Below are 12,700 nucleotides of genomic sequence, written 5' to 3'. Positions count from 1 at the left end.
GTTCTACGTCCAGATAATACTGAACAACTTGGAAATTGACTGACTGGTTCAGCTGGTGAGTCAGCAGAGTATTGAGACAAGTGGAAGTCTAATTGCAGATAAGATGAGGTTTAAATCCAGTAACATGCCTTCCTGCTAGAGATAAAATCTTCAGAGATCTCATTAAAACTAGCTTTGTGCAGTTAGCCCAGCTAATAAAAATGACTGTTTAAGCTGCTCTATTCATTAAAATATATTTATAATCATTTGTGATGTCAACCACTATTATTTATGGGAATATAAAATTTCATTTGTATGCTTCTGCACTACAATAGTTATTCTTATTTGTAAGTGGAGGGAAATTACTGATATGAATATATTGATCAAGGTTTCACATGCTTCAGTTACCCTGGGAACAAGCATAGCATAAGAAAACCTGTATGTTCAGCTTTACATGGTTTTCTTTCATTCAGGGAAATTAAACAAATTATCATCTATGGATACAACAGTATGGCTAGTTTGTTGTTTTTTAAAAATTGCATTGGTTGAACAGGAAAACAGATCGCAATTGACAGGTTGTTTATTTAAAGAGGGACTCTTTAAAAGCATTCTGGAATGCGTAAGACATATACATGTCTTATATGCTCCCTAGAAGCATTCTGGAATGCATGAGACCTAACCATGGAGAATTAAAGTTATACTTCTCATATTATGGCCCTCTGAAACCCACTCCTGTCATTCATACATGAGTGTAGTCCATACTGTATCTTGGGGTGGGGGTCTGTTGTACGCATGTAGACTCCCTATCATTATAATGTGGAAAAATACATGTCAGAATTCCACATCCAGGCCAGGTGAGGCCTAGAAGCATAATTGCAAACTTCCCTTATACAGACATTCTTCCCCACACATGGAGAATATGGAGAATATGGAAAGGTAAGGCTAGAGGAGAGGAAATGATGGCCCATATTTACTGGCTTTGTGAGAGAACGTTTTTAAAAAGAGGTATAGTTGCTGCATGATGTGTATGAATAGTCTAGGAAGTATTTTCTGAAGCCTGCTATAAGAACATCTTGCTGTGATCAGCTATCTACAAGTGGCATGTCCTGACTTCCTACTGAGGATGGACAAGCTTTGGAATGATGAAAGGTGGGACAGGAGAGAAAAGGGTGGGGGATAGCTGAGGTTTTATAATAAAAGCAGAACAACTTTTAAAATTAAAGCAGAGGCAGATGATTCCTTGTAATGGGGAGACTTCACAGAAACATGAATGATTCTTGGCAGCTAACATATGATGAGCAGAAAAGGAAAAGTTTTCACTCATATAATATTATTTGTCTTCCCCATTCTGATGCAATGTGGTGCAATATGGTCACAGCCATAGACTCTGTGTGTGTGTGTGTGTGTGTGTGTGTGTGTGTGTGTGTGTGTGTGTGTGTGTGTGTGTGTGTGTGTGTGTGTGTGTGTGTGTGTGTTTGTGTGTGTGTGTGTGTTTGTGTGTGTGCGTGCGTGTGTGTAGTGTGCCTGTGCTATATATATATATAGTCTGTCTGTGAACTAATAAATATATATATATTTAAAAATTACTTATTATTTCATATATTTATTAGTTCACAGACAGACTGGGTGGAATCTTGTTGGCGTAAAATTATGCTGTGTAAGCCAGATGGTGTTGTTGTGCAGGGATGGAAATATTTTTCCTATCCACATCTATATATATGTAGATGGGGTGGGATAGGTGGGGGTGGGATAGATAGATAGATAGATAGATAGATAGATAGATAGATAGATAGATAGATAGATAGATAGATAGATAGATAGATAGATAGATAGATAGATAGATAGATAGATAGATAGATAGATAGATAGACAGACAGACAGACAGACAGACAGACAGACAGACTGCCCGCCCAGTCATACCATAGCTTGGTGCTAGCATATATCCTTTGCATGTCCTCTTACTGCAGAAATTCCAGGAAATAACTTTCTAGATGTTTCATGTTTGCTCTCCAATGTGAATTAAAGGAGAATAACTTCCAGTCTTGATTAGTGCTAATTGTCTTCCCCAGTGTAGAAAATGCTCATTGTCCAGAAGGATCGAATCAGCTCACGGGTCCAACTGCTCACTCTACTTATCACTTTGTTTTTCTGCTTCAGGTGTTAGCATATTTCTGAGGCTTCTGTTTGCTTTAACTTTCATGAGTGTTTCATTTTCCTCTGTGCTGACTGGGCCTGTCCCTCCTGTTTGATGCTTACAGTTCTGATATATAGGGCCAAACAGATTTTGCTGAGACAGGACTTTTATGAGCATTTGGCAATTGTCACAGAATTTCTGAAGAAAGTGCCTGCAGCCGCAGAAAAATCAAGTACTTCTAGATCTAAGAGTGCTTAATAGGAAGGCAGATTGTGTGGGCCAAGCAGTAAAGTGAGTGGCCAGAAGTAAAGGCAGTTATGGCAATATTCTATGCAGTTACTAAAAAAGGTCAGAAACCCTTATACTGTATGTGGTGCACCTGTGTGCCCGGTTTCAGCATACAGATTTAGAGATGAGAGACTTGTGATGATGCCTAGTCTACAAACAGGGAAGTACAATTTTCTGATAATTTCCCTCTTCCTATTTTCCCAGTTTCTGTTCCACCTCACAAATCAGAGTCATACCAAGCAGACTTGAAGCTCCCTCCCCAACAAGGCAAAGGCTCTCTCACAATGAAGCTTGATGTAGAGATATTTGCTGTGAACATTTCTATGGGTCATCTGCTTCAGGGGAGTGGGGAATTGTTCCATTTAAAGCAGAGGTCCCCAACCCCCAGTCCGCAGCCCAGTGCCGGTCCGTGGCCTAAGCTGGACCCGGCTGCAGAGAACCTCCCCCCCCAGCCTGTTTACGCCTGTGTGCAAGCTCGCGCGCACCTGCTCAAGCACTGTGCAGCCCTTTGCACATGCGCTCAAGCATGTGTGCACTTGCAGAGGTGCTGCACCTTTTAGCGGATGTGCATAAGCGCACACGCACACCTTTGCGCATGTGTACGAGCTCAGGGGGGTACCCCGCCTTCTCCAGCCGGTCCATGGGGCTAAAAAGGTTGGGGACCGCTGATTTAAAGCAATTCATTCAAAGTGGAGAAAATTGTCTTCTGTAAAGTTACACCATGGACAATGGATGACATCATCAGGAGCCAATAATATTAGATTTAAATTAATCTAAAGCTTCATATTCCATTTCAGGCTTTGAGGCTCACTAGGACTCTCTTTTGAATTTAACTGAAAGCTTCATACTCCTGCCCCATTTCAGACTGTCACCATTATATTATCTTAGTAATTGAGACTATAGCCTTGTTTAATGAGTCGCTATAATTATCTTTGTGTTGTAGATGGGGTAATTGCTGGAAAATTAATATAATAAATTCACAGCTGAGGTGAGATCTGAACCAAGGACCTTGTTACTCCCACAGTATTTCATTTTTGAGATCCATGATTTCCCACTGAGCTGTGATCATCACTCTTACATATTTATTAAAGTCACAGGGACCCTATTTAACCATGAATACTGTAACAACTGAGAAGAATGGCATGGTCACCTCAGGCAGGTGATTTCATTTATACTAAAGGGAAACAAATGGTTATTTAACTTAAGCAATTCTGTATTTTTACTGCAGGGAGCTGGAGACACACTTGTGAAGCCAAAATAACATGAGTGGCCTCAGATCCCAAAATAACTTGATTGGTTGTACTAAGTACCTTGACTTGGCAGGGCATATACGTGCACAACTGTCTGTTCTACCTCAGGCCAGCCCTGCCCATGTTTTGAAATATCTTCCCATCTCAAGTTGACAGTGGAACATTTGCTGGTCTGGATGCTGTACCATCATGATGAACTAAAATAGGCTGAGGTTTCTCAAGCTGTACCCTAATTTAGATTATTCTTCAAATGCTTTTTGGCAGGTCATTATCAATTGGAGTACCCCCTCAGATACTGCATGTAATGGAAATATTATAGGTTTCCATCTTTGCAACATCTGTTCTAAACTTCATTTAAAAAAAAAGATTTTGCTGCATTTGCTGTTATGGCAACTGCACTCTGGTCTTAAAATGGACACTTCCAAAATAATGGAGCCCTTATATGTCGGGGTTGCTATGGAAACACGTTTCCTTATAGTAACCTGTTCAGGACAGCCAGGCTATGGTGTCACATATCCCTTTTTGAAGCATGGCCTGGCTTAGCAAATGGATAGAAATTGGATAGTGATATGAAGCAGAAGCACCATAAGCCCTTGTGGAGACGTAAATAAAAGTTGACCATGGTGACAGAGAAGCAAGAGCAGCCGTCCAGTCAGTGGAAAGTAAACAGTTAGTTCAGGAAACTGGTATATAGAAAAGGAGGCTGAGAAGGGACATAAGGCTGGGACATCTAACAAGTGTGACACTTGAGGGCTCAGTATGGAATAACAAAGAAATCTTGATGCTGGCTAAGATTCACAAGATCCATAGCTTGAGAGAACTAAGATTACATCCCCCCACCCCAAATGATATACTAATGGAACAAGGCTGAACTATCTCTGGGGGTAAAAATGATGAAAATGAAGCTGTCCTACTTTGGGCATCACAAGAAGGCAGGATTCTCTTGAAAGATAATAATACGTTGGAGCTTCAACCTTGTATGCTGCCTTAGGTAGGATTGGCTGGGAGAGACCTTTTTGGTCAGGGTGACTGTCAATCAATCCAGCAATAACTAATTGTTCCTTCCCTGCCTCTGAATTTGAAGACAACCACGCCCCTCTGCCTAAGTGTCTTTTCCCCTCTTTTTTCAGTTTGCTGGCAGTTAGTTATGCTGTTCGTATGCAGACGTGGTGGCGCTGCAGGTTAAACCACAAAGACTCTGGGCTGCAAGGTGAAAAGATCAGCAATTCGTATCCACGCGACGGAATGAGTTCCCATCACTTGTCCCAGCTCCTGCAACTAGCAACTCAAAAGCATGTAAAAATGTTAGTAGATAAATAGGTACCACCTCGGTGGGAAGGTAACAGTGTTCTGTGTCTAGTCGCACTGGCCAGGAGAGGAAGCTGAACACGTTCCATATGCGTTGTCTCTGACACATTTTTGGTATCATCTGGCAGGACAAAGTTCCAAATTGAGTAGTCCTAGAATGAGCTGCAATTTTTAGCATGTATACATTACTGAAACAGTGATGTCTACGTTGGCTTGGGCATGTCGTGAGTATGACTGGTGGGTCGATTCCAAAAGATCTCTTGTATGGAGAATTAGTCCAGGGAAATTGCCCCAGAGGGAGACCACAGCTGCAATACATGGATATCTGCAAGCAGGATCTGAAGGCCTTAGGAATGGACCTCAACAGATGGGAAACTTTGACATCTGAGCGTTCAGCCTGGAGGCAGGCGTTGCATCACAGCTTCTCCCAATTTGAAGATACACTTGTCCAGCAGGCCAAGGCAAAGAGGCAGTCATGAAAGCAGCAAAATTAGGAAGCTGGACAGGGGACAGATTGTATTTGCCTTCAATGTGGAAGGGATTGTCACTCTTGAATTGGTCTTCTCAGCCACACTAGACACTGTTCCAAGTCCTCTATTCAGAGCATGTTACCATAGTCTCTTGAGACTGAAGGATGCCTAAAATATATTTTCCTGCTGGATTTCTATTTCCTTTCTTCCTTTCCCTTTTGATTTAGCCTGTCCAGTTGGGGAATATAAACCACCATATGAACCAATATTTGCAGTGTGAAGTAGTTCAGACACAGGTTTAGCACTTCAGATTCAAAACAATGGTATCATTTCACTCTGTTTTCATTTCTATATGCATGTACTCTTTAGTATCACACACACACACACACACACACACACACACAACATACACACGCACACAAACATGGCACATAGCAAGCAGTGATCTTATGCATCAACTACACTTGCCGAGACTTTCCACTTCAATGGGTGGTCAGTAGGATCTGGTGAGCCTCCATTGAGTGGAATGTCCCATCAAGCACAGTAATGCAATATGATGCCACTGGCACAACAAGCATTGTTACTGCATATGGAAATCACTCCTTTCTATGTGGCATCACTTGTTAAAGTGGTACAATTCTATTACATTGCTAAGATGACTTTCTGCATGTTAGAATCTCAGTCAAATACTGGCAGGTGTGAACAAGACATGCACCAAAGTCTGTTCACCTACAGAAACACATCCATGGTGAAGGCTTCACTTGTCACTTTGGAAATGTAAATGCTACATGGAGGTTGTTGTGGGCTTTCCAGGCTGTCTGGCCGTGTTCTTAAGGGTTTTCTTCCTGACGTTTCACCAGTCTCTGTGGCTGGCATCTTCAGAGGACAGGAGTCAGACAGACGGAGTTCTGACTCCTGTCCTCTAATGATGCCGGCCACAGAAATTGGTGAAACGTTAGGAAGAAAAACCTTAAGAACATGTCCAAACAGCCCAGAAAATCCATAACAACCATCGGCTCCTGGTTGTGAAAGCCTTTGAGGCTGCATGGAGGATTCAAAACAGGAATTTCTAAAATCCCTGATTGCAGATCATAAAGCAAGTCAGTCCCCATGCAACTTCTTCTTGCTACATCACAGCAGTTATTTTTAAGTTTTCTTCTTATGCTTTGGGGTTATTTTAAAGCTTTTCTGTTGCCATACACTGTTTTGAGCCTTCAGAACCAAGAAGGATAACAAACCCAAATTACCTAAATAAATTCAATATTTCTAAGCGCTGTGGTAGAACTTGCGCCTGGAATTGAGCCTCGAAATGTTATTTAACCACAGATTCAAAGATAATCGCAGGAACGAGGTACAACAAAGATATTAAGGCCAAAAGCCAACAGTCTTGTTAATCTGTACAAAATCAAAACAAAAACAACCCAGAAACTGAAAAGGCAAATACTGTCAGAAACTACTGGTCTAAAAGCACAGCAACACCTCAAGAAATCCATTCAGAATGAAGTTGTGAGGAGACGTGAAAAATAAAAGAGACCGTTTAACCAATTCTTTTGAATTTTAAAAGTAAAAAAATGCAGGCACCATGAACAACAAAATATAAACATTCTTGCGCTTTTAAAACATTAATAAGAATGTAATAAAGCAAATAGAGGCCAGTCTGAAAATTCCCAGGGGCATGGAAGGGAACCATTTGAGGGGGGGGGGAACATCCCCTCATGAACTGGCAATATGAGTGCGCCTTTTGCTTGGATCCTCGGCTGCTGATACTTGTGGTCAGTTGTACTGCACAGTACTAGGATTACTGAATATGGAGGAAAGTCTCACTGGGACTTAACCCCAAGGAAGTGCAGGCTTAGAATTTAATGCTGATATGGTTGTCAGGCTGTATCCGTTAACGTGAAGTTTGCCATAAGGTTGCTAGGTAATTTCCTCATCAGATCTGGAAAAGCATTCAAACACTCTGGAAAATAGACATGCTTCCAGAACAATCCTTTTGACAGGATCATTTGCACTTTCCTAGATGAAGACATAATATGCCATTTCACTAGAAACATGCAGAATCCTACATTGTTTGAGACGGCTATTAATCCGTAAATTAATAGGTTCATAATTACAGAGGCTTCCGTTTTCTTGTTTTAATGCCAGCATCTTTTCTGAGGGAGTAACAATGACAGTTGCCAAGCAACAGAAAGATCCAAACTAGGAAACAATATTTGTATATACAGGCCAGTCATATTCATAAGGGCATGAAAAATACATCGGAATTTAACATCTCATGAATTATGTATAGGCAAACATGAAGGTTAAGGGATTTCATTAGAGCAATCTGAAAAATTAAGAAGCAATGTTTCAAAAATCTCCACTTAATGCAGATGGTACAACTGTTTGATCTCTGAGCTGAAATGTGACATAGTCAAAGTAAAGATAGCAAGATTAGTTTTAACCACTCACCTTTTAATGTATTACTAAAATCTTGAGCGAAACACCTCAGCCTTTTTAAGAACTGGGCCATCCTACAGTATATCCTCAAAAAAAAAAAAAGTTCCTCAAAGGCTGCCTTAACTCAGGATGCTTAAGATTATAGGACCCAGAAATCTAGCTCTGTGGGGTAGTCACAATCAGAGATAAAATACTGGAGATGCTCTTCATGACTGGATATCAAATGGAGCCTTCTCTATGGGCCTGCCCAGATGGGTATATAGATCGTTATTTGGCTCACCTTTGGTGCAGTTCAGATCAATTTACAATGTCCTCCACATGTTTTTGACTTAGAGCGCTCTATCCCACCCCTTTTTAGAGCCCTCCTGCTCTTTTCTGGCACAGCACAAGAGCTTGGCATGATTTGGTGCTCTCCTAATTAATCTCATTCCGTAGGCCACGTGAATGGTTGGTCCACAACAAAATAGAGCTGTGGTTGGTGTTATCTAAAGTTATGAACCCTGTTACATATTTGGTGGTTTGTGGCATTGGAAGTGATGACAGAGAAATACATACACACCCATATTTTCATCCCCCTTCTGTTTTAAAACATTTTTAAAAAACATTTCCCACTGATGGAGCACTATTCTAGATAAATGAGATACATTGGTGCTATTATAAAGAATGTATTTTCCTCCTTTTTAACCACACACATACACACACCCATGCACCCAGTTAGCTAACAATAATTCCCCCTTTACCTCCCTTTTCTCTTTTTTCTGTTGATTCCCCTACTCCTCAAACCCAAGATTGATTATTTGAGGGAAAGAAAGAAGAGGAATTAATTCATAAACAAACAAGTAAGATGGTTGTTGTGAGTTTTCCGGGCAGTTTGGCCGTATTCTTAAGGTTTTTCTTCCTAACGTTTTGCCAGTCTCTGTGGCCAGCATCTTTAGAGGACAGGAATCAGAACTCTGGCTGTGATCTGTTGCAGTTTGTTGGATAGTTGGGTATTTATAGCTGTGGGACAGCTTTTGTCCTTTTCAGGAGATTGGGTGATTATGGTGATTGGTGTGTTTTTGTTGTGGGTGTACAGAAAACTGAAACTGGACACAACCAACAAAATCACAAAACAAACAAACATGCTAATCAGGAGTTCCCCCCTGCACCCCAAAGTCCTTCAATGAATCTGCAAGACAGAAGCTCTCCCACCTAGACTATACGGACTCCCCAAAATCCACAAAGACTCAATCCCACTCAAGTCCATTGTAAGTGCCATCGGCTCCCCGACATATGAATTAGGAAAATACATAGCCATCCTCCTGCAGACCCACATTGGACAAACCACATCCTACATCAAAGATTCAGGACATTTCATAAGCAAGATGAGAACCCTAAAACTGAACCCCAGGGACAGACTGATCAGCTTTTACGTAGTATCCCTATTCACCATGGTACCAATAAGGGACACTCTGACACTCCTCCAGCAGATATTTCCAGAAGACATCAGGGCCCTTTTCCAACACTACCTAACGACCAGCTACTTTCAGTGGGATAAGGAGTTCTATGAACAGACAGATGGAGTGGCCATGGGGAGCCCCCTCAGCCTGGTTATAGCAAACTTCCACATGGAACATTTCAAAAAACAGGCCCTGACTTCAGCACTCTTCGCACCCACAGTCTGGTTACGATATGTGGATGACATCTTCACAATTTGGAACCATGGTGAAGAAAAACTGGAAGAATTTCTAAACCATCTCAACAGCATCCACCCAAATATGCAATTCATCATGGAAAAAGAAATAGAGGGCCAACTCCCTTTCTTAGATGTCATGGTCATAGGCAAAACTGACCTCTTATTGGGACACAAGGTCTACAGAAAACCCATTGTGGCATTCACCCTTCATGCCCCCTTGCTTGACGGTCAAGACTCATAGCACACAAAGGCAAACAATCCCCTCTTTTACACTGCTGCCACCAGGTGATCACTAAATCACTGTTACTTCAGGAAGACGAAGATTCAGGTCCACACTTCAAAGTCTTTTAAATATAACTTTTGTTTATTAATGAAATTGATAGTGATTCATGAATATCTTCTTTAGGTAAATTTATTATTAACAACAATCTTCTATTTGATAATACGCTCCTAACTAATCACGTCTCAGATTTCCCCAAACTCCACACTCTATCTCCTTCTCCACTCTCTCATGCTACTCATACTCCCTCTGACTGACTCTCTCTCAGGCTCCGCCTCTCATCACATCTCTCGGCTCCGCCTCACAGCAAAATGAATATGCATGAACAATTAACATAACAAGCATGAACCATTGACATAATAAAGGGGAACACTACAGCCACCCACACAGAAACTCCAACCACCACCCATGACAAAACAGGCATAATTGAAACACTGGTAGACCATGCAAATCGGAACTGTGAAGCTCAATTTGTCAGCACTGAACTCAACCATCTGAATTGGGCCCTACAAGCAAATGGCTATTCCAAGAATGACATCACAAGAGCCATCAAACCAAGAAAACAACACCAAACTGAAGTGGAAAAACAGCCACCTGCAAATAAAGTATTTCTGTCGTATATGAAAGGGTAAACTTTTGAAAAAAACACAACCTACACACACAAAAATACAACAAATGTTACGGTCAGCAAAGGACAAAAAGGGACCCCCTTACCACTGTAGAGGTATACTGGATACCTTGCAGTTGTGGCCAGGTATATATTGGAACCACAAAATGCAGCATTCATGCCAGAATCAAAGAACATGAGAGACACTGCAGACTAAAGCAACCAGAAAAATTGGCAGTAGCTGAACATGCCCTGAAACAAGCTGGACATGAAATTCTACTTCAAAATACTGAAATACTGGACAACACCAGCAACCATTACGTTAGACTGCACAGGGAAGCCATTGAAATCCACAAAAAACAGCACAGCATCAACAAAAAACAAGAAAATTTAAAACTCAACAAAGCGTGGTTCCCAGCACTGAAAAATACAGCCAGAAAAAGGTTAACAAACTCTACCCAGCCACAAGGACTGGTGATCACCGCACACAAAAGACCTGCTAACAACATCCATCAATGACAGCGACAGATCATTTCCCCCCTTATCACAACAATACACCCACAACAAAAATATGCTGATTACCATAATAATCCAGTCTCCTGAAAAGGACAAAAGCTGATCCCACAGCTATAAATACTCAACTATCCAACAATGATATCCTCTGAAGATGCTGGCCACAGAGACTGGTGAAACGTTAGGAAGAAAAACCTTAAGAACACCGCCAAACAGCCGAGAAAACTCACAACAACCATTGGATCCCACCTGTGAAAGCCTTCAAGAATACATTAAAACAAGTAAGAATCTAGTTCTGTTTCTTACAAGAAAAGACACCCTCCCCAATTTTATTTTATTATTTAAGTCAAAGCAGATAGCATACCCCAGATCTGGTTCTTTCTGTGTTACATGTAAAGCTACCATGGGCTCTAACACATATAAAAACCCATTCAAGACAATGCAATCCATAACAGCTAAACTTAACATTTAAAGCTTCAGACTACTACATTTATCAAAAACATTTCTATAGAAAAATAACATTGAAATGTACTTAACTGTATAAGAGTAGAAAAATCAACTAATTTTGCAAAATACAACATAATTCACTTGTCAGAATGATTCCATAACGGGATCACCCCTTCCACTTCCCATCTGTTACTCTTTTCCTTTACTTTCAAGTAACACATGTAAGGGCCACTTCCTCAATGGTCATGTATGGTTTTAGCCTATTGGCATTTTAATCTTTTGGCTTAAGTTCAGTTCTAAAATTTTTCTATTAAGTAATTTATAGCACTCATTTTTCTTCACCACAAAAGGACGTTCACACATTGTTTGGAGCTTACTTTGAATATTTCACCAGACTGAGAGCTGATATTTGATTGCCCACCTTGAAATTACAGTGCCTTGCTTTTGCATCATGCTTAGGGACCACCACCAATGACATTTTAGACCGATCTATCTCTGTGGATGATTTTCCTATGCATTTTGAGCTTCTGCTGGCATAGCTCTTGGTCACTGATCTGCTTGCTGCCTGCTAGAAGAAGGGTTTTTTGTTTTTGTTTTTTTCCTGCTTCTCTTCTCTCAAACTTAGGCTCTTGATAAATTGCAACCCCTTCAATCCCCCAATTTTTTTTTTTTAAAAAAGCACCCTTCCTGCTTTTAAAATAAAAATGATAAACAAGATACATTGGCAGTATTATGTGTACCATACTAATTGCTAGGTAGATGGATTGGTGTTTTGCAATGTCATGTACTTTATTTAACAACTAAAAAGGAAAGTTGTCAACCCAATGAATGCTGGCTGCAGAAAAAAGCCGAGGATGGGGGTGAGAAGAGGAGTGTCATTAATTGAAAAGTGAACAAACTGGAGCAATTCAAATACTGTCTGGACCTTTCTCATGGGAGAAGAAATGTCAGTCAGTATGAATGGAAGATCACTCAAGTGAAAGATAAAACAAATTACAACAAAGATAAGAATCTTTTAAGCACAAACCAGGCTGCTCAAACTTCCACCATCTGGACAGACCCTGTGTTTTTGAAGCATTGCTGTGTAACATGATGGGCCAGTGCTCTTTAATTGTTTCTCCCCAGTTATGACTAGTGCCATAGGTTGTCTGTGGTTTGAGAAGAGGGGAGGTAACCCATGCCTTAAGGATGAGCTCCTGCCATTAAAACCACGAGCTGCCACTGATTGGTACTACAGTACAGTATAAGCAAGAGTGACCACCTCCTGGGAACTCATGAAGTAACAATGAGTTCTTAAAATGTTATAGGAT

The 12,700-nt window shown here is 40.8% G+C and overlaps 1 long non-coding RNA gene across 1 annotated transcript in view; it reads left to right on the top strand.

Moving 5' to 3' along the window:
- Window positions 1-12,059, top strand: part of LOC140707563 (uncharacterized) — a 58,014-nt gene extending 45,955 nt beyond the window's left edge. Inside the window, exon 5 of the long non-coding RNA XR_012087711.2 lies at window positions 4,782-12,059. This is a non-coding gene — a long non-coding RNA (uncharacterized LOC140707563). The remainder of the gene's footprint in view (window positions 1-4,781) is intronic.
- Window positions 12,060-12,700: the final 641 nt, after the last annotated feature.

The sequence above is a fragment of the Pogona vitticeps genome, chromosome 1 (genome assembly GCF_051106095.1).
Source record: "Pogona vitticeps strain Pit_001003342236 chromosome 1, PviZW2.1, whole genome shotgun sequence".
Taxonomy (NCBI): Eukaryota; Metazoa; Chordata; class Lepidosauria; order Squamata; family Agamidae; genus Pogona; species Pogona vitticeps.
Note: the sequence above shows the minus strand (reverse complement) of the source record. Positions and strands in the feature narration are given on the sequence as shown.